Raw genomic sequence first — 22,165 nt, forward strand, 5'->3', positions numbered from 1 at the left:
CTCTGATTAACCTTGTTTCTTCCTCCCTTCTCTCTCTGATTCACCTTGTTTCTTCCTCCCTTCTCTCTTTGATTCACCTTCATTCTTCCTCCCTTCTCTCTCTGATTCACCTTCATTCTTCCTCCCTTCTCTCTCTGATTCACCTTGTTTCTTCCCCCCTTCTCTCTCTCATTCACCTTCATTCTTCCTCCCTTCTCTCTCTGATTCACCTGGTTTCTTCTTCCCTTCTCTCTCTTATTCACCTATTTTCTTCCTCCCTTCTCTCTCTGATTCACCTTCATTATTCCTCCCTTCTCTCTCTGATTCACCTGGTTTCTTCCTCCCTTCTCTCTGATTCACCTTCATTCTTCCTCCCTTCTCTCTGATTCACCTTCATTCTTCCTCCCTTCTCTCTCTGATTCACCTTCATTCTTCCTGTCTTCTCTCTCTGATTCACCTTCATTCTTCCTCCCTTCTCTCTCTGATTCACCTTGTTTCTTCCTCCCTTCTCTCTCTGATTCACCTTCATTCTTCCTCCCTTCTCTCTCTGATTCACCTTCATTCTTCCTCTCTTCTCTCTCTGATTCACCTTCATTCTTCCTCCCTTCTCTCTCTGATTCACCTATTTTCTTCCTCCCTTCTCTCTCTGATTCACCTTCATTCTTCCTCCCTTATCTCTCTGATTCACCTTGTTTCTTGCTCCCTTATCTCTTTGATTCACCTTGTTTCTTCCTCCATTCTCTCTCTGATTCACCTGGTTTCTTCCTCCCTTCTCTCTCTGATTCATCTTCATTCTTCCTCCCTTCTCTCTCTGATTCACCTGGTTTCTTCCTCCTTCTCTCTCTGATTCACTTATTTTCTTCCCCCTTCTCTCTCTGATTCACCTGGTTTCTTCCTCCTTCTCTCTCTGATTCACCTGGTTTCTTCCTCCCTTCTCTCTCTGATTCACCTGGTTTCTTCCTCCTTCTCTCTCTGATTCACCTTGTTTCTTCCTCCCTTCTCTCTCTGATTCACCTTCATTCTTCCTCCCTTCTCTCTCTGATTCACCTTCATTCTTCCCCCCTTCTCTCTCTGATTCACCTTCATTCTTCATCCCTTCTCTCTCGGATTCACCTTGCTTCTTCCTCCCTTCTCTCTCTGATCCACCTGGTTTCTTCCTCCAGTCTCTCTCTGATCCACCTGGTTTCTTCCTCCAGTCTCTCTCTGATTCACCTTAATTCTTCCTCCCTTCTCTCTCTGATTAACCTTGTTTCTTCCTCCCTTCTCTCTCTGATTCACCTTGTTTCTTCCTCCCTTCTCTCTTTGATTCACCTTCATTCTTCCTCCCTTCTCTCTCTGATTCACCTTCATTCTTCCTCCCTTCTCTCTCTGATTCACCTTGTTTCTTCCCCCCTTCTCTCTCTCATTCACCTTCATTCTTCCTCCCTTATCTCTCTGATTCACCTTGTTTCTTGCTCCCTTATCTCTTTGATTCACCTTGTTTCTTCCTCCCTTATCTCTCTGATTCACCTTCATTCTTCCTCCCTTCTCTCTCTGATTCACCTGGTTTCTTCCTCCCTTCTCTCTCTGATTCACCTGGTTTATTCCTCCCTTCTCTCTCTGATTAACCTTGTTTCTTCCTCCCTTCTCTCTCTGATTCACCTTGTTTCTTCCTCCCTTCTCTCTTTGATTCACCTTCATTCTTCCTCCCTTCTCTCTCTGATTCACCTTCATTCTTCCTCCCTTCTCTCTCTGATTCACCTTGTTTCTTCCCCCCTTCTCTCTCTCATTCACCTTCATTCTTCCTCCCTTCTCTCTCTGATTCACCTGGTTTCTTCTTCCCTTCTCTCTCTTATTCACCTATTTTCTTCCTCCCTTCTCTCTCTGATTCACCTTCATTATTCCTCCCTTCTCTCTCTGATTCACCTGGTTTCTTCCTCCTTCTCTCTGATTCACCTTCATTCTTCCTCCCTTCTCTCTGATTCACCTTCATTCTTCCTCCCTTCTCTCTCTGATTCACCTTCATTCTTCCTCTCTTCTCTCTCTGATTCACCTTCATTCTTCCTCCCTTCTCTCTCTGATTCACCTTGTTTCTTCCTCCCTTCTCTCTCTGATTCACCTTCATTCTTCCTCCCTTCTCTCTCTGATTCACCTTCATTCTTCCTCTCTTCTCTCTCTGATTCACCTTCATTCTTCCTCCCTTCTCTCTCTGATTCACCTATTTTCTTCCTCCCTTCTCTCTCTGATTCACCTTCATTCTTCCTCCCTTATCTCTCTGATTCACCTTGTTTCTTGCTCCCTTATCTCTTTGATTCACCTTGTTTCTTCCTCCATTCTCTCTCTGATTCACCTGGTTTCTTCCTCCCTTCTCTCTCTGATTCATCTTCATTCTTCCTCCTTCTCTCTGATTCACCTGGTTTCTTCCTCCCTTCTCTCTCTGATTCACTTATTTTCTTCCCCCTTCTCTCTCTGATTCACCTGGTTTCTTCCTCCTTCTCTCTCTGATTCACCTGGTTTCTTCCTCCCTTCTCTCTCTGATTCACCTGGTTTCTTCCTCCTTCTCTCTCTGATTCACCTTGTTTCTTCCTCCCTTCTCTCTCTGATTCACCTTCATTCTTCCTCCCTTCTCTCTCTGATTCACCTTCATTCTTCCCCCCTTCTCTCTCTGATTCACCTTCATTCTTCATCCCTTCTCTCTCGGATTCACCTTGCTTCTTCCTCCCTTCTCTCTCTGATCCACCTGGTTTCTTCCTCCAGTCTCTCTCTGATCCACCTGGTTTCTTCCTCCAGTCTCTCTCTGATTCACCTTAATTCTTCCTCCTTTCTCTCTCTGATTAACCTTGTTTCTTCCTCCCTTCTCTCTCTGATTCACCTTGTTTCTTCCTCCCTTCTCTCTTTGATTCACCTTCATTCTTCCTCCCTTCTCTCTCTGATTCACCTTCATTCTTCCTCCCTTCTCTCTCTGATTCACCTTGTTTCTTCCCCCCTTCTCTCTCTCATTCACCTTCATTCTTCCTCCCTTCTCTCTCTGATTTACCTTCATTCTTCCTCCCTTCTCTCTCTGATTCACCTGGTTTCTTCCTCCCTTCTCTCTCTGATTCACCTTGTTTCTTCCTCCCTTCTCTCTCTGATTCACTTTCATTCTTCCTCCCTTCTCTCTCTGATTCACCTTCATTCTTCCTCCCTTCTCTCTGATTCATCTGGTTTCTTCCTCCCTTCTCTCCCTGATTCACCTTCATTCTTCCTCCCTTCTCTCTCTGATTCACCTTCATTCTTCCTCTCTTCTCTCTCTGATTCACCTTCATTCTTCCTCCCTTCTCTCTCTGATTCACCTTCATTCTTCCTCCCTTCTCTCTCTGATTCACCTATTTTCTTCCTCCCTTATCTATCTGATTCATCTTCATTCTTCCTCCCTTATCTCTCTGATTCACCTTGTTTCTTCCTCCCTTCTCTCTCTGATTCACCTTGTTTCTTCCTCCCATCTCACTCTGATTCACCTTCATTCTTCCTCCCTTCTCTCTCTGATCCACCTGGTTTCTTCCTCCAGTCTCTCTCTGATTCACCTTAATTCTTCCTCCCTTCTCTCTCTGATTCACCTGGTTTATTCCTCCCTTCTCTCTCTGATTAACCTTGTTTCTTCCTCCCTTCTCTCTCTGATTCACCTTGTTTCTTCCTCCCTTCTCTCTTTGATTCACCTTCATTCTTCCTCCCTTCTCTCTCTGATTCACCTTCATTCTTCCTCCCTTCTCTCTCTGATTCACCTTGTTTCTTCCCCCCTTCTCTCTCTCATTCACCTTCATTCTTCCTCCCTTCTCTCTCTGATTCACCTGGTTTCTTCTTCCCTTCTCTCTCTTATTCACCTATTTTCTTCCTCCCTTCTCTCTCTGATTCACCTTCATTATTCCTCCCTTCTCTCTCTGATTCACCTGGTTTCTTCCTCCCTTCTCTCTGATTCACCTTCATTCTTCCTCCCTTCTCTCTGATTCACCTTCATTCTTCCTCCCTTCTCTCTCTGATTCACCTTCATTCTTCCTCTCTTCTCTCTCTGATTCACCTTCATTCTTCCTCCCTTCTCTCTCTGATTCACCTTGTTTCTTCCTCCCTTCTCTCTCTGATTCACCTTCATTCTTCCTCCCTTCTCTCTCTGATTCACCTTCATTCTTCCTCTCTTCTCTCTCCGATTCACCTTCATTCTTCCTCCCTTCTCTCTCTGATTCACCTATTTTCTTCCTCCCTTCTCTCTCTGATTCACCTTCATTCTTCCTCCCTTATCTCTCTGATTCACCTTGTTTCTTGCTCCCTTATCTCTTTGATTCACCTTGTTTCTTCCTCCATTCTCTCTCTGATTCACCTGGTTTCTTCCTCCCTTCTCTCTCTGATTCATCTTCATTCTTCCTCCCTTCTCTCTCTGATTCACCTGGTTTCTTCCTCACTTCTCTCTCTGATTCACTTATTTTCTTCCCCCCTTCTCTCTCTGATTCACCTGGTTTCTTCCTCCCTTCTCTCTCTGATTCACCTGGTTTCTTCCTCCCTTCTCTCTCTGATTCACCTGGTTTCTTCCTCCCTTCTCTCTCTGATTCACCTTGTTTCTTCCTCCCTTCTCTCTCTGATTCACCTTCATTCTTCCTCCCTTCTCTCTCTGATTCACCTTCATTCTTCCCCCCTTCTCTCTCTGATTCACCTTCATTCTTCATCCCTTCTCTCTCGGATTCACCTTGCTTCTTCCTCCCTTCTCTCTCTGATCCACCTGGTTTCTTCCTCCAGTCTCTCTCTGATCCACCTGGTTTCTTCCTCCAGTCTCTCTCTGATTCACCTTAATTCTTCCTCCCTTCTCTCTCTGATTAACCTTGTTTCTTCCTCCCTTCTCTCTCTGATTCACCTTGTTTCTTCCTCCCTTCTCTCTTTGATTCACCTTCATTCTTCCTCCCTTCTCTCTCTGATTCACCTTCATTCTTCCTCCCTTCTCTCTCTGATTCACCTTGTTTCTTCCCCCCTTCTCTCTCTCATTCACCTTCATTCTTCCTCCCTTCTCTCTCTGATTCACCTGGTTTCTTCTTCCCTTCTCTCTCTTATTCACCTATTTTCTTCCTCCCTTCTCTCTCTTATTCACCTATTTTCTTCCTCCCTTCTCTCTCTGATTCACCTTCATTATTCCTCCCTTCTCTCTCTGATTCACCTGGTTTCTTCCTCCCTTCTCTCTGATTCACCTTCATTCTTCCTCCCTTCTCTCTCTGATTCACCTTCATTCTTCCTCTCTTCTCTCTCTGATTCACCTTCATTCTTCCTCCCTTCTCTCTCTGATTCACCTTGTTTCTTCCTCCCTTCTCTCTCTGATTCACCTTCATTCTTCCTCCTTCTCTCTCTGATTCACCTTCATTCTTCCTCTCTTCTCTCTCTGATTCACCTTCATTCTTCCTCCCTTCTCTCTCTGATTCACCTTCATTCTTCCTCCCTTATCTCTCTGATTCACCTTGTTTCTTGCTCCCTTATCTCTTTGATTCACCTTGTTTCTTCCTCCATTCTCTCTCTGATTCACCTGGTTTCTTCCTCCTTCTCTCTCTGATTCATCTTCATTCTTCCTCCCTTCTCTCTCTGATTCACCTGGTTTCTTCCTCCTTCTCTCTCTGATTCACTTATTTTCTTCCCCCCTTCTCTCTCTGATTCACCTGGTTTCTTCCTCCCTTCTCTCTCTGATTCACCTGGTTTCTTCCTCCATTCTCTCTCTGATTCACCTGGTTTCTTCCTCCCTTCTCTCTCTGATTCACCTTGTTTCTTCCTCCCTTCTCTCTCTGATTCACCTTCATTCTTCCTCCCTTCTCTCTCTGATTCACCTTCATTCTTCCCCCCTTCTCTCTCTGATTCACCTTCATTCTTCATCCCTTCTCTCTCGGATTCACCTTGCTTCTTCCTCCCTTCTCTCTCTGATTCACCTTCATTCTTCCTCCCTTCTCTCTCTGATTCACCTGGTTTATTCCTCCCTTCTCTCTCTGATTCACCTGGTTTCTTCCTCCCTTCTCTCTCTGATTCACCTTGTTTCGTCCTCCCTTCTCTCTCTGATTCATCTTCATTCTTCCTCCCTTCTCTCTCTGATTCACCTGGTTTCTTCCTCCCTTCTCTCTCTGATTCACTTATTTTCTTCCCCCCTTCTCTCTCTGATTCACCTGGTTTCTTCCTCCCTTCTCTCTCTGATTCACCTGGTTTCTTCCTCCCTTCTCTCTCTGATTCACCTGGTTTCTTCCTCCTTCTCTCTCTGATTCACCTTGTTTCTTCCTCCTTCTCTCTCTGATTCACCTTCATTCTTCCTCCCTTCTCTCTCTGATTCACCTTCATTCTTCCCCCCTTCTCTCTCTGATTCACCTTCATTCTTCATCCCTTCTCTCTCGGATTCACCTTGCTTCTTCCTCCCTTCTCTCTCTGATCCACCTGGTTTCTTCCTCCAGTCTCTCTCTGATTCACCTTAATTCTTCCTCCCTTCTCTCTCTGATTCACCTGGTTTATTCCTCCCTTCTCTCTCTGATTAACCTTGTTTCTTACTCCCTTCTCTCTCTGATTCACCTGGTTTCTTCCTCCCTTCTCTCTCTGATTCACCTTGTTTCTTCCTCCCTTCTCTCTCTGATTCACCTTCATTCTTCCTCCCTTCTCTCTCTGATTCACCTTCATTCTTCCCCCCTTCTCTCTCTGATTCACCTTCATTCTTCATCCCTTCTCTCTCGGATTCACCTTGCTTCTTCCTCCCTTCTCTCTCTGATCCACCTGGTTTCTTCCTCCAGTCTCTCTCTGATTCACCTTAATTCTTCCTCCCTTCTCTCTCTGATTCACCTGGTTTATTCCTCCCTTCTCTCTCTGCTTAACCTTGTTTCTTACTCCCTTCTCTCTCTGATTCACCTGGTTTCTTCTTCCCTTCTCTCTCTTATTCACCTATTTTCTTCCTCCCTTCTCTCTCTGATTCACCTTCATTATTCCTCCCTTCTCTCTCTGATTCACCTGGTTTCTTCCTCCCTTCTCTCTGATTCACCTTCATTCTTCCTCCCTTCTCTCTGATTCACCTTCATTCTTCCTCCCTTCTCTCTCTGATTCACCTTCATTCTTCCTCTCTTCTCTCTCTGATTCACCTTCATTCTTCCTCCCTTCTCTCTCTGATTCACCTTGTTTCTTCCTCCCTTCTCTCTCTGATTCACCTTCATTCTTCCTCCCTTCTCTCTCTGATTCACCTTCATTCTTCCTCTCTTCTCTCTGATTCACCTTCATTCTTCCTCCCTTATCTCTCTGATTCACCTTGTTTCTTGCTCCCTTATCTCTTTGATTCACCTTGTTTCTTCCTCCATTCTCTCTCTGATTCACCTGGTTTCTTCCTCCCTTCTCTCTCTGATTCATCTTCATTCTTCCTCCCTTCTCTCTCTGATTCACCTGGTTTCTTCCTCCCTTCTCTCTCTGATTCACTTATTTTCTTCCCCCCTTCTCTCTCTGATTCACCTGGTTTCTTCCTCCCTTCTCTCTCTGATTCACCTGGTTTCTTCCTCCCTTCTCTCTCTGATTCACCTGGTTTCTTCCTCCCTTCTCTCTCTGATTCACCTTGTTTCTTCCTCCCTTCTCTCTCTGATTCACCTTCATTCTTCCTCCCTTCTCTCTCTGATTCACCTTCATTCTTCCCCCCTTCTCTCTCTGATTCACCTTCATTCTTCCCCCCTTCTCTCTCTGATTCACCTTCATTCTTCATCCCTTCTCTCTCGGATTCACCTTGCTTCTTCCTCCCTTCTCTCTCTGATTCACCTTCATTCTTCCTCCCTTCTCTCTCTGATTCACCTGGTTTATTCCTCCCTTCTCTCTGATTCACCTGGTTTCTTCCTCCCTTCTCTCTCTGATTCACCTTGTTTCTTCCTCCCTTCTCTCTCTGATTCACCTCCATTCTTCCTCCCTTCTCTCTCTGATTCACCTTCATTCTTCCTCCCTTATCTCTCTGATTCACCTTCATTCTTCCTCCCTTCTCTCTCTGATTCACCTTCATTCTTCCTCCCTTCTCTCTCTGATTCACCTATTTTCTTCCTCCCTTCTCTCTCTGATTCACCTTCATTCTTCCTCCCTTATCTCTCTGATTCACCTTGTTTCTTCCTCCCTTCTCTCTCTGATTCATCTTCATTCTTCCTCCATTCGCTCTCTGATTCACCTGGTTTCTTCCTCCCTTCTCTCTCTGATTCACCTATTTTCTTCCTCCCTTCTCTCTCTGATTCACCTGGTTTCTTCCTCCAATCTCTCTCTGATTCACCTCCATTCTTCCTCCCTTCTCTCTCTGATTCACCTTCATTCTTCCTCCCTTATCTCTCTGATTCACCTTCATTCTTCCTCCCTTCTCTCTCTGATTCACCTTCATTCTTCCTCCCTTCTCTCTCTGATTCACCTATTTTCTTCCTCCCTTCTCTCTCTGATTCACCTTCATTCTTCCTCCCTTATCTCTCTGATTCACCTTGGTTCTTCCTCCCTTCTCTCTCTGATTCATCTTCATTCTTCCTCCCTTCGCTCTCTGATTCACCTGGTTTCTTCCTCCCTTCTCTCTTATTCACCTATTTTCTTCCTCCTTCTCTCTCTGATTCACCTGGTTTCTTCCTCCCTTCTCTCTCTGATTCACCTTCATTCTTCCTCCCTTCTCTCTCTGATTCACCTTCATTCTTCCTCCCTTCTCTCTCTGATTCACCTTGTTTCTTCCCCCTTCTCTCTCTGATTCACCTTCATTCTTCCTCCCTTCTCTCTCTGATTCACCTGGTTTCTTCTTCCTTCTCTCTCTTATTCACCTTCATTCTTCCTCCCTTCTCTCTCTGATTCACCTTATTTCTTCCTCCCTTCTCTCTTTGATTCACCTTGTTTCTTCCTCCATTCTCTCTCTGATTCACCTGGTTTCTTCCTCCCTTCTCTCTCTGATTCATCTTCATTCTTCCTCCCTTCTCTCTCTGATTCACCTTGTTTCTTCCTCCCTTCTCTCTCTGATTCACCTTGTTTCTTCCTCCCTTCTCTCTCTGATTCACCTTGTTTCGTCCTCCCTTCTCTCTCTGATTCACCTCCATTCTTCCTCCCTTCTCTCTCTGATTCACCTTCATTCTTCCTCCCTTATCTCTCTGATTCACCTTCATTCTTCCTCCCTTCTCTCTCTGATTCACCTTCATTCTTCCTCCCTTCTCTCTCTGATTCACCTATTTTCTTCCTCCCTTCTCTCTCTGATTCACCTTCATTCTTCCTCCCTTATCTCTCTGATTCACCTTGTTTCTTCCTCCCTTCTCTCTCTGATTCATCTTCATTCTTCCTCCCTTCGCTCTCTGATTCACCTGGTTTCTTCCTCCCTTCTCTCTCTTATTCACCTATTTTCTTCCTCCCTTCTCTCTCTGATTCACCTGGTTTCTTCCTCCCTTCTCTCTCTGATTCACCTTCATTCTTCCTCCCTTCTCTCTCTGATTCACCTTCATTCTTCCTCCCTTCTCTCTCTGATTCACCTTGTTTCTTCCTCCCTTCTCTCTCTGATTCACCTTCATTCTTCCTCCCTTCTCTCTCTGATTCACCTTCATTCTTCCCCCCTTCTCTCTCTGATTCACCTTCATTCTTCCTCCCTTCTCTCTCTGATTCACCTTGTTTCTTCCTCCCTTCTCTCTCTGATTCACCTGGTTTCTTCCTCCAGTCTCTCTCTGATTCACCTTAATTCTTCCTCCCTTCTCTCTCTGATTCACCTTGTTTCTTCCTCCCTTCTCTCTCTGATTCACCTTGTTTCTTCCTCCCTTCTCTCTCTGATTCACCTTGTTTCGTCCTCCCTTCTCTCTCTGATTCACCTCCATTCTTCCTCCCTTCTCTCTCTGATTCACCTTCATTCTTCCTCCCTTCTCTCTCTGATTCACCTTGTTTCTTCCTCCCTTCTCTCTCTGATTCACCTTGTTTCTTCCTCCCTTCTCTCTCTGATTCACCTGGTTTCTTCCTCCCTTCTCTCTCTTATTCACCTATTTTCTTCCTCCCTTCTCTCTCTTATTCACCTTTTTCTTCCTCCCTTCTCTCTCTGATTCACCTGGTTTCTTCCTCCCTTCTCTCTCTGATTCACCTTCATTCTTCCTCCCTTCTCTCTCTGATTCACCTTCATTCTTCCTCCCTTCTCTCTCTGATTCACCTTCATTTCTTCCTCCCTTCTCTCTCTGATTCACCTTCATTCTTCCTCCCTTCTCTCTCTGATTCACCTTGTTTCTTCCTCCCTTCTCTCTCTTATTCACCTTCATTCTTCCTCCCTTCTCTCTCTGATTCACCTCATTCTTCCTCTCTTCTCTCTTTGATTCACCTTCATTCTTCCTCCATTCTCTCTCTGATTCACCTTCATTCTTCCTCCCTTCTCTCTTTGATTCACCTTCATTCTTCCTCCCTTCTCTCTCTGATTCACCTTGTTTCTTCCTCCCTTCTCTCTCTGATTCACCTTCATTCTTCCTCCCTTCTCTCTCTGATTCACCTGGTTTCTTCCTCCCTTCTCTCTCTGATTCACTTATTTTCTTCCCCCCTTCTCTCTCTGATTCACCTGGTTTCTTCCTCCCTTCTCTCTCTGATTCACCTTTTCTTCCTCCCTTCTCTCTCTGATTCACCTTGTTTCTTCCTCCCTTCTCTCTCTGATTCACCTTCATTCTTCCTCCCTTCTCTCTCTGATTCACCTTTTCTTCCTCCTTCTCTCTCTGATTCACCTGGTTTCTTCCCCCTTCTCTCTCTGATTCACCTTCATTCTTCCTCCCTTCTCTCTCTGATTCACCTTCATTCTTCCTCCCTTCTCTCTCTGATTCACCTTGCTTCTTCCTCCCTTCTCTCTCTGATTCACCTTCATTCTTCCTCCCTTCTCTCTCTGATTCACCTTCATTCTTCCTCCTTCTCTCTCTGATTCACCTTTTCTTCCTCCCTTCTCTCTCTGATTCACCTGGTTTCTTCCTCCCTTCTCTCTCTGATTCACCTGGTTTCTTCCTCCCTTATCTCTCTGATTCACCTTCATTCTTCCTCCCTTATCTCTCTGATTCACCTTCATTCTTCCTCCCTTCTCTCTCTGATTCACCTTTTTCTTCCTCCCTTCTCTCTCTGATTCACCTATTTTCTTCCTCCCTTCTCTCTCTGATTCACCTTCATTCTTCCTCCCTTCTCTCTCTGATTCACCTTGTTTCTTCCTCCCTTCTCTCTCTGATTCACCTTCATTCTTCCTCCATTCTCTCTCTGATTCACCTTGTTTCTTCCTCCCTTCTCTCTCTGATTCACCTTTTTCTTCCTCCCTTCTCTCTCTGATTCACCTTCATTCTTCCTCCCTTCTCTCTCTGATTCACCTTCATTCTTCCTCCCTTATCTCTCTGATTCACCTTGTTTCTTCCTCCCTTCTCTCTCTGATTCATCTTCATTCTTCCTCCCTTCTCTCTCTGATTCACCTGGTTTCTTCCTCCCTTCTCTCTCTGATTCACCTATTTTCTTCCTCCCTTCTCTCTCTGATTCACCTTTTCTTCCTCCCTTATCTCTCTGATTCACCTTCATTCTTCCTCCCTTCTCTCTCTGATTCACCTTCATTCTTCCTCCCTTCTCTCTCTGATTCACCTTGTTTCTTCCCCCTTCTCTCTCTTATTCACCTTCATTCTTCCTCCCTTCTCTCTCTGATTCACCTGGTTTCTTCTCCTTCTCTCTCTGATTCACCTTCATTCTTCCTCCCTTCTCTCTCTGATTCACCTTCATTTCTTCCTCCCTTCTCTCTCTGATTCACCTTGTTTCTTCCTCCTTCTCTCTCTGATTCACCTTCATTCTTCCTCCCTTCTCTCTCTGATTCACCTTCATTCTTCCTCCCTTCTCTCTCTGATTCACCTTGTTTCTTCCTCCCTTCTCTCTCTGATTCACCTTCATTTCTTCCTCCCTTCTCTCTCTGATTCACCTTGTTTCTTCCTCCCTTCTCTCTCTGATTCACCTTCATTCTTCCTCCCTTCTCTCTCTGATTCACCTTCATTCTTCCTCCCTTCTCTCTCTGATTCACCTTCATTCTTCCTCCCTTCTCTCTCTGATTCACCTTGTTTCTTCCTCCCTTCTCTCTCTGATTCACCTTGTTTCTTCCTCCTTCTCTCTCTGATTCACCTGGTTTCTTCCTCCCTTCTCTCTCTGATTCACCTGGTTTCTTCCTCCCTTATCTCTCTGATTCACCTTCATTCTTCCTCCCTTATCTCTCTGATTCACCTTCATTCTTCCTCCCTTCTCTCTCTGATTCACCTTCATTCTTCCTCCCTTCTCTCTCTGATTCACCTTCTTCCTCCCTTCTCTCTCTGATTCACCTGGTTTCTTCCTCCCTTATCTCTCTGATTCACCTTCATTCTTCCTCCCTTATCTCTCTGATTCACCTTGTTTCTTCCTCCCTTCTCTCTCTGATTCACCTATTTTCTTCCTCCCTTCTCTCTCTGATTCACCTGGTTTCTTCCTCCTGTCTCTCTCTGATTCACCTTAATTCTTCCTCCCTTCTCTCTCTGATTCACCTTGTTTCTTCCTCCCTTCTCTCTCTGATTCACCTTGTTTCTTCCTCCCTTCTCTCTCTGATTCACCTTGTTTCTTCCTCCTTCTCTCTCTGATTCACCTCCATTCTTCCTCCTTCTCTCTCTGATTCACCTTCATTTCTTCCTCCCTTCTCTCTTGATTCACCTTCATTCTTCCTCCCTTCTCTCTCTGATTCACCTTGTTTCTTCCTCCCTTCTCTCTCTGATTCATCTTCATTCTTCCTCCCTTCTCTCTCTGATTCACCTGGTTTCTTCCTCCCTTCTCTCTCTGATTCACCTATTTTCTTCCTCCCTTCTCTCTCTGATTCACCTGGTTTCTTCCTCCCTTCTCTCTCTGATTCACCTTCATTCTTCCTCCCTTCTCTCTCTGATTCACCTTCATTCTTCCTCCTTCTCTCTCTGATTCACCTTGTTTCTTCCCCCTTCTCTCTCTGATTCACCTTCATTCTTCCTCCCTTCTCTCTCTGATTCACCTGGTTTCTTCTTCCCTTCTCTCTCTTATTCACCTTCATTCTTCCTCCCTTCTCTCTCTGATTCACCTCATTTCTTCCTCCCTTCTCTCTTTGATTCACCTTGTTTCTTCCTCCATTCTCTCTCTGATTCACCTTCATTCTTCCTCCCTTCTCTCTCTGATTCACCTTCATTCTTCCTCCCTTCTCTCTCTGATTCACCTTGTTTCTTCCCCCCTTCTCTCTCTGATTCACCTTCATTCTTCCTCCCTTCTCTCTCTGATTCACCTGGTTTCTTCTTCCCTTCTCTCTCTTATTCACCTTCATTCTTCCTCCCTTCTCTCTCTGATTCACCTTCATTCTTCCTCCCTTCTCTCTCTGATTCACCTTCATTCTTCCTCCCTTCTCTCTCTGATTCACCTTCATTCTTCCTCCCTTCTCTCTCTGATTCACCTTCATTCTTCCTCCCTTCTCTCTCTGATTCACCTGGTTTCTTCCTCCTTCTCTCTCTGATTCACCTGGTTTCTTCCTCCCTTCTCTCTCTGATTCACCTTCATTTCTTCCTCCCTTCTCTCTCTGATTCACCTTCATTCTTCCTCCCTTCTCTCTCTGATTCACCTTCATTCTTCCTCCCTTCTCTCTCTGATTCACCTTCATTTTCTTCCTCCCTTCTCTCTGATTCACCTTCATTCTTCCTCCCTTATCTCTCTGATTCACCTTCATTCTTCCTCCCTTCTCTCTCTGATTCACCTGGTTTCTTCCTCCCTTCTCTCTCTGATTCACCTGGTTTCTTCCTCCCTTATCTCTCTGATTCACCTTCATTCTTCCTCCCTTATCTCTCTGATTCACCTTGTTTCTTCCTCCCTTCTCTCTCTGATTCACCTATTTTCTTCCTCCCTTCTCTCTCTGATTCACCTGGTTTCTTCCTCCTGTCTCTCTCTGATTCACCTTAATTCTTCCTCCCTTCTCTCTCTGATTCACCTTGTTTCTTCCTCCCTTCTCTCTCTGATTCACCTTGTTTCTTCCTCCTTCTCTCTCTGATTCACCTTGTTTCTTCCTCCCTTCTCTCTCTGATTCACCTCATTCTTCCTCCCTTCTCTCTCTGATTCACCTTCATTCTTCCTCCCTTCTCTCTCTGATTCACCTTCATTCTTCCTCCCTTCTCTCTCTGATTCACCTGGTTTCTTCCTCCCTTCTCTCTCTGATTCACCTTTTCTTCCTCCCTTCTCTCTCTGATTCACCTGGTTTCTTCCTCCCTTCTCTCTCTGATTCACCTATTTTCTTCCTCCTTCTCTCTCTGATTCACCTCCATTCTTCCTCCCTTCTCTCTCTGATTCACCTTCATTCTTCCTCCCTTCTCTCTCTGATTCACCTTCATTCTTCCTCCCTTCTCTCTCTGATTCACCTTGTTTCTTCCTCCCTTCTCTCTCTGATTCACCTTCATTCTTCCTCCCTTCTCTCTCTGATTCACCTGGTTTCTTCCTCCTTCTCTCTCTGATTCACCTTCATTCTTCCTCCATTCTCTCTGATTCACCTCATTTCTTCCTCCCTTCTCTCTTTGATTCACCTTGTTTCTTCCTCCATTCTCTCTCTGATTCATCTGGTTTCTTCCTCCCTTCTCTCTCTGATTCACCTTCATTCTTCCTCCCTTCTCTCTCTGATTCACCTTGTTTCTTCCCCCTTCTCTCTCTGATTCACCTTCATTCTTCCTCCCTTCTCTCTCTGATTCACCTGGTTTCTTCTTCCCTTCTCTCTCTTATTCACCTTCATTCTTCCTCCCTTCTCTCTCTGATTCACCTTCATTCTTCATCCCTTCTCTCTCTGATTCACCTTTTTCTTCCTCCCTTCTCTCTCTGATTCACCTTCATTCTTCCTCCCTTCTCTCTCTGATTCACCTGGTTTCTTCCTCCCTTCTCTCTCTGATTCACCTTCATTCTTCCTCCCTTTTCTCTCTGATTCACCTTCATTCTTCCTCCTTCTCTCTCTGATTCACCTTGTTTCTTCCTCCTTCTCTCTCTGATTCACCTGGTTTCTTCCTCCCTTCTCTCTCTGATTCACCTTTTCTTCCTCCCTTATCTCTCTGATTCACCTTCATTCTTCCTCCCTTCTCTCTCTGATTCACCTTGTTTCTTCCCCCTTCTCTCTCTGATTCACCTTCATTCTTCCTCCCTTCTCTCTCTGATTCACCTTGTTTCTTCTCCCTTCTCTCTCTGATTCACCTTGTTTCTTCCTCCCTTCTCTCTCTGATTCACCTTATTTCTTCCTCCCTTCTCTCTGATTCACCTTCATTCTTCCTCCCTTGATTCCTATCTCTCTGATTCACCTGGTTTCTTCCTCCCTTCTCTCCCTGATTCATCTTCATTCTTCCTCCCTTCTCTCTCTGATTCACCTGGTTTCTTCCTCCATTCTCTCTCTGATTCACCTTTTTCTTCCTCCCTTCTCTCTCTGATTCACCTGGTTTCTTCCTCCTTCTCTCTCTGATTCACCTGGTTTCTTCCTCCCTTCTCTCTCTGATTCACCTGGTTTCTTCCTCCCTTCTCTCTCTGATTCACCTTGTTTCTTCCTCCCTTCTCTCTCTGATTCCCTTCATTCTTCCTCCCTTCTCTCTCTGATTCACCTTCATTCTTCCTCCTTCTCTCTCTGATTCACCTTCATTCTTCATCCCTTCTCTCTCGGATTCACCTTGTTTCTTCCTCCCTTCTCTCTCTGATTCACCTTCATTCTTCCTCCCTTCTCTCTCTGATTCACCTGGTTTCTTCCTCCCTTCTCTCTGATTCACCTGGTTTCTTCCTCCCTTATCTCTCTGATTCACCTTCATTCTTCCTCCCTTCTCTCTCTGATTCACCTGGTTTCTTCCTCCCTTCTCTCTCTGATTCACCTTCATTCTTCATCCCTTCTCTCTCGGATTCACCTTGTTTCTTCCTCCCTTCTCTCTCTGATTCACCTTGTTTTCGTCCTCCCTTCTCTCTCTGATTCACCTTCATCTTCCTCCCTTCTCTCTCTGATTCACCTTCATTCTTCCTCCCTTATCTCTCTGATTCACCTTCATTCTTCCTCCCTTCTCTCTCTGATTCACCTGGTTTCTTCCTCCCTTCTCTCTCTGATTCACCTGGTTTCTTCCTCCCTTCTCTCTCTAATTCACCTTCATTCTTCCTCCCTTCTCTCTCTGATTCACCTGGTTTCTTCCTCCTTTCTCTCTCTGATTCACCTGGTTTCTTCCTCCCTTCTCTCTCTTTCTCTGCAATTGTCATTCTCTCTTTCTCTGTTTCTCTCATTCTTTCTTTCTCTCCTTTTTATATCACCCTGGTTTCTATATTCATGACACAAGATATCCAATATACTCTTCTGCCACCTCTAAATAACCCCAAAACATCCTCAACGTCACTACAAGGTTGCATGAAGGTGACACGCTGCTCCTACTTTACCCCTTGCTTGTCAGAGGCAAACATATTTACTTAACTGAAAGAGCTGCTTGATAAACAAAAACACTGTTTGAACTGAGTGAGAGCACCAGAGAGAAGCTCATTAGTTATTGATGCAAAGAAATGAACACACATGCGAGCGCGCACGCAAACACGCGCACTCCATACACAGCCTGTCTCTCTGTTTACTTCTCAGCCTTGAGACTATAGCATGAGTCTTGATCTCATTGTAGTGCTCATACATGCTGAAACTACTGTTCTGGTCAAAATCCATTGAGTGAAGTTCCACACAAACCAAGGAATCTATTGTATAAACAGCAAGTGTCCACCAGTCTATCACTAAACATTGTCCCATTCAAAATGAACCAGATGAAAGCTGAATATCTCTTCATTTATAATGTCTATGAATATGATCGGTAACAATAACCCTGAACAAGATGACTGTGGAGCCATGATCCATTGTTCAGCCTACCTTGACCCCTGTTGGAAGTGCAAATCCATTTTCCAAAGGCCAGATTGTTACAGTGGATGTGAATACGCTAGATAGGCCGCCAGGAGAGAAGAAAAGACCTGGCGCAAAGAGGTGAAATGAAATTGAAATCCGGCAGGTTTGATTCATGTGTAAAAAACTGGCCGTGCATTGGCTTTCATGGATTACACCAGCTGAGGACAATGGAAGGAAATGGAGAGGAGACGTTTGAAGCTCCACAATGAGACAACCTTCCACTCTTTCATGTTTCTAAATGAGGGAACAACTGTGAATGTTAATCACCGTTCCACTGGATCTGTGCTCTGGGTTTGACCTATTTATAGTAGAGGGAAAGGAATGGAGGGGTGGAAAGAGGACTGGGTCAATTCATCTGAAATAAAGACTTGAGAGAAGAATAGAGAGAGGGGGAGAGAGAGAGGAGAGAGGGGAAGAAGGGAGGGAGAGGGAGAGAAGAGGAGAGAGGGGAGAGAAGAGGAGAGAGGGGAGAGAGAGGAGAGAGGGGAGAGAGAGGGAGATAGAGGAGAAAGAGAGGGAGAGAGAAGGAGAGGAGAGAGGGAGAGAGAGGGAAGAGGAGGGGAGAGAGAGGAGAGAGGGGAGAGAGGAGAGAGAGGAAGAGAGGGGAGAGGGCGAGGGAGAGAGAGGGAAGAGAGAGGGGGAGAGAGGGGAAGAGAGAGGGGAGAGAGAGGAGAGAGGAGGGGAAGAGAGAGGAGAGAGAGGGAGAGGAGGGAGAGGGAGGGGAGAGGGGAGAGAGAGGGGAGAGAGGGAAGAGAAGAGGGAGAGAGAGGGAAGAGAGAGAGAGAGAGAGAGAGAGAGAGGAGAGAGGGGAGAGAGAGGGAATCAAAATCAAATCAAATTTATTTATATAGCCCTTTGTACATCAGCTGATATCTCAAAGTGCTGTACAGAAACCCAGCCTAAAACCCCAAACAGCAAGCAATGCAGGTGTAGAAGCACGGAAGAGAGAGGGAGAGGGGAGAGAGAGGGGAGAGAGGGAAGAGAGAGGGAGAGAGAGGAAAGAGAGAGAGAGAGGAGAGAGGAGACAGAGAGGAGAGAGAGAGGGAAGAGAGAGGGAAGAGGGAGAGGGAGAGGGAGAGAGAGGGGAGGGGGAGAGAGGGAGGGGGAGAGATAGGGGAGAGAGGAAGAGAGAGGGAGAGAGGAAGAGGGAGAGAGAGAGGGAGAGAGGGAAGAGAGAGGGAGAGAGAGGGAGAGAGGGGAGAGGGGAGAGAGAGGAGGAGGGAAGAGAGAGGAGAGAGAGGAGAGAGGAAGAGAGAGGGAAGAGAGGAAGAGAGAGAGGAGAGAGAGGAGAGAGGGAGAGAGAGAGGAATCAAAATCAAATCAAATTTATTTATATAGCCCTTCGTACATCAGCTGATATCTCAAAGTGCTGTACAGAAACCCAGCCTAAAACCCCAAACAGCAAGAAATGCAGGTGTAGAAGCACGGAAGAGAGAGAGGAGAGAGGGGAGGAGAGAGAGAGAGAGAAGACAGAAGAGGGAGAGAGGGGAGAGAGAGGGAAGAGAGAGGGAGAGGGAGAGGGAGAGGGGAGAGAGAGGGAAGAGAGAGGGGAGAGAGAGGGAAGAGAGAGAGAGAGGAGAGAGAGAGAGCAGAGAGGAGAGATAGAGGGAGTGGGGAGAGAGGGAAGAGAGAGAGAGCCAAAATGAGAGAGGGGAGAGAGGAGAGGAGAGAGAGAGACAGAGAGAGAGAGGGGAGAGAGAGGGAAGAGAGAGGGAGAGGGAGAGAGAGGGGAGAGGGGAGAGAGGGAAGAGAGAGGGGAGAGAGAGGAAGAGAGAGAGAGAGGAGAGAGAGAGAGCAGAGATGGTAGAGATAGAGGAGAGTGGGGAGAGAGAGGAAGAGAGAGAGAGGAGCCAAAATGATTTGAATACGACTGTCTCCAATTCATCATTCAGTCAGCAGAATCCAGTCTTTTGTCTCGTATGGAGACAGAGGCTCTGATGCTCCACACTGAATATCCTCCCTCCCTCCCAGTTCCAGCGCTGCATCTGGAGCCCAGCCCAACACCAGTGGGACTCCGCTCATCCCGGTCTTTCATTAATGCCATGGATGCTTTCAACTCTACCGCCATGTCCAGCCGGGTCACACACACAGATGCGTATACACACACAAACACAGATGCGTATACACACACACACAAACACAGATGCGTATACACACACACACAAACACAGATGCGTATACACACACACACAAACACAGATGCGTATACACACACACACAAACACAGATGCGTATACACACACACACAAACACAGATGCGTATACACACACAAACACAGATGCGTATACACACACAAACACAGATGCGTATACACACACACACAAACACAGATGCGTATACACACACACACAAACACAGATGCGTATACACACACACAAACACAGATGCGTATACACACACACACAAACACAGATGCGTATACACACACACACAAACACAGATGCGTATACACACACACACAAACACAGATGCGTATACACACACACACACACACACACGCGTATACACACACACACACACACACACAGATGCGTATACACACACACACACACAGATGCGTATACACACACACACACACAAACACAGATGCGTATACACACACACACACACAAACACAGATGCGTACACACACACACAAACACAGATGCGTTACACACACACAAAACACAGATGCGTATACACACACAAACACAGATGCGTATACACACACAATGCACAGATGCGTATACACACACAAACACAGATGCGTATACACACACAAACACAGATGCACACACACACACACACACACACACACACACACACACACACACACACACACACACACACACACACACACACACACACACACACACACACACACACACACACACACACACACACACACACACACACACACACACACACACACACACACACAGCTATTTGCTGTCAGCCACACACACACAAACACAGATTCACACACAAACACAGATGGAACGAGATGCGAAAAATGGCATACCAGTCTTTCAGCAGGAGAGAGGCGAGACAATATATACAGCAATCATTTATTTATGCTCTGAGACAAACTCCTGCGATGATGACAATATCTAACAGCACTTTGTCACAAAAGAGAGCAATGAAATACATCAGAAACAACGGAAACAACAGCTATTAAGGCCAATTTACTAAACGGGATCCAAATCAAAAACTGCCTTTTCCTATTTAGTGTTTTTCTTCTGTAAATGGCAGTATTGATGTCCCTTGACATCTGCCATTAAAGAGGAGCTAGAGTCAGAAATAAACTGACCTCTGTCACATACAAGCTGACCTGTTCCAATCAGGTTACATATGCCCTGTGACTCGAGTCAGCTGACGTGCACAAACACACACTGACACACTCACAGACACAGACGCAGATGAGAAACAACACCATTCACCTTGTCCTTGCAAGCCACATCCATTCCAATAAGATCACCTCCCGATACAAAGGCACCGCTAAGCGCTTTCATGATCTGTTCTCTGTACAGTAAGCTCTCTCAGCGGAGAGCCTCCATGCTCTCTGTGTCTTACCTGGCAGCACGTGCACAAGCCTGGGTCCTCCTTTACAGCCTTCTGGAAGGGCTCTGGGGGGTTGAGGGAGATCGGGGCTGAACGCTCAGCGAGGTCCCTTTCACACAGTGATGGATCAGCTAGTGCTCACTTACGCTCACACACCAAACACAACACAGCTCCGGCAGGCAAGCTCTGATTCCCTTGCTTGCTTGTTTCATCTCTCTCTTCCTCTCTCTGACACTCCCTCCCACTCTTCCCACCCACCTACTCCAGCCCCTCCCCTTCTCTCTCTCCCTGTCACACTCACACCTCCTCTCTCTCTCTTTCTCTCTATCTCCCTCTCCCTACCTCTCTCTACCTCTCTCTCTCTCTCTCTCTCTGACATGTAACCACCCACTACCTCCCTTTCTGATCTTAAAAACAATCGTCTCTCTCTTCCTCGTACTAAACCATACATTCACAGATAGTACACAGACCCTCTATATGTAGCTTAGAAAGTCTCTCTCTCTCTAAAGGTGCTGCTTCACAACAGCGCTCCACACAGCCAGATGTAAAGCTGAACGGAAACACAGCACACCCAGGGAGAGGCCGCAACAGCCAACGGAAATAAACCAATCAACAGAGCAGACCCTAAGCACACAGTCAAAAGACAACGCAGCTCTGACTCCGCGACAAGTCTCTGAATGTCCTTGAGTAGCCCAGCCAGAGCCCGGACTTGAACCCAATCGAACATCTCTGGAGAGACCTGAAAATAGCTGTGCAGTGACGCTCCCCATCCAACCTGACAGAGCTCGAGATGATCTGCAGAGAAGAATGGTAGAAACACCCCAAATACAGGTGTGCCAAGCTTGTAGAGTCATACCCAAGAAGACTCAAGGCTGTAATCACTGCCAAAGTTGCTTCAACAAAGTCCTGAGTAAAGGGTCTGAAAATGCATGTAAATGTAATACTTAAGTACATTCATACATTTGCAAACATTTCTAAAAACGGTTTTTGCTTTGTCATTATGTGATATTGTTTGTAGATTGATGAGGGGGAAAAACAATTTAATCAATTTTAGAATAAGGCTGTAACAACAAAATGTGGAAAAAGTCAAGGGGTCTGAATACTTTCCCAAAGAACTGTAAATGCATCTGTTTATACATTATATAGAGTGGAGGACTGTATTAGCATGGTTTATACATTATATAGAGTGGAGGACTGTATTAGCATGGTTTATACATTATATAGAGTGGAGGACTGTATTAGCATGGTTTATACATTATATAGAGTGGAGGACTGTATTAGCATGGTTTATACATTATATAGAGTGGAGGACTGTATTAGCATGGTTTATACATTATATAGAGTGGAGGACTGTATTAGCATGGTTTATACATTATATAGAGTGGAGGACTGTATTAGCATGGTTTATACATTATATAGAGTGGAGGACTGTATTAGCATGGTTTATACATTATATAGAGTGGAGGACTGTATTAGCATGGTTTATACATTATATAGAGTGGAGGACTGTATTAGCATGGTTTATACATTATATAGAGTGGAGGACTGTATTAGCATGGTTTATACATTATATAGAGTGGAGGACTGTATTAGCATGGTTTATACATTATATAGAGTGGAGGACTGTATTAGCATGGTTTATACATTATATAGAGTGGAGGACTGTATTAGCATGGTTTATACATTATATAGAGTGGAGGACTGTATTAGCATGGTTTATACATTATATAGAGTGGAGGACTGTATTAGCATGGTTTATACATTATATAGAGTGGAGG

At 45.4% G+C, this 22,165-nt stretch overlaps 1 protein-coding gene across 5 annotated transcripts in view; it reads right to left on the bottom strand.

Annotated features, from left to right (window-relative positions):
* Nucleotides 1-22,165, bottom strand: part of LOC124013754 (synaptotagmin-1-like) — a 282,762-nt gene that overhangs the window by 141,391 nt on the left and 119,206 nt on the right. Inside the window, exon 1 of one of the 5 annotated variants that reach the window (XM_046328253.1) lies at nucleotides 20,400-20,604. The exons of the other annotated variants lie outside the window; for them this stretch is intronic. The gene's annotated coding sequence lies outside the window, so the exon portion shown is untranslated. Of the gene's footprint in view, nucleotides 1-20,399; nucleotides 20,605-22,165 lie in introns of those variants that run through there. 5 annotated transcript variants of the gene reach the window in all.

The sequence above is a fragment of the Oncorhynchus gorbuscha genome, linkage group LG25 (genome assembly GCF_021184085.1).
Source record: "Oncorhynchus gorbuscha isolate QuinsamMale2020 ecotype Even-year linkage group LG25, OgorEven_v1.0, whole genome shotgun sequence".
Taxonomy (NCBI): domain Eukaryota; kingdom Metazoa; phylum Chordata; class Actinopteri; order Salmoniformes; family Salmonidae; genus Oncorhynchus; species Oncorhynchus gorbuscha.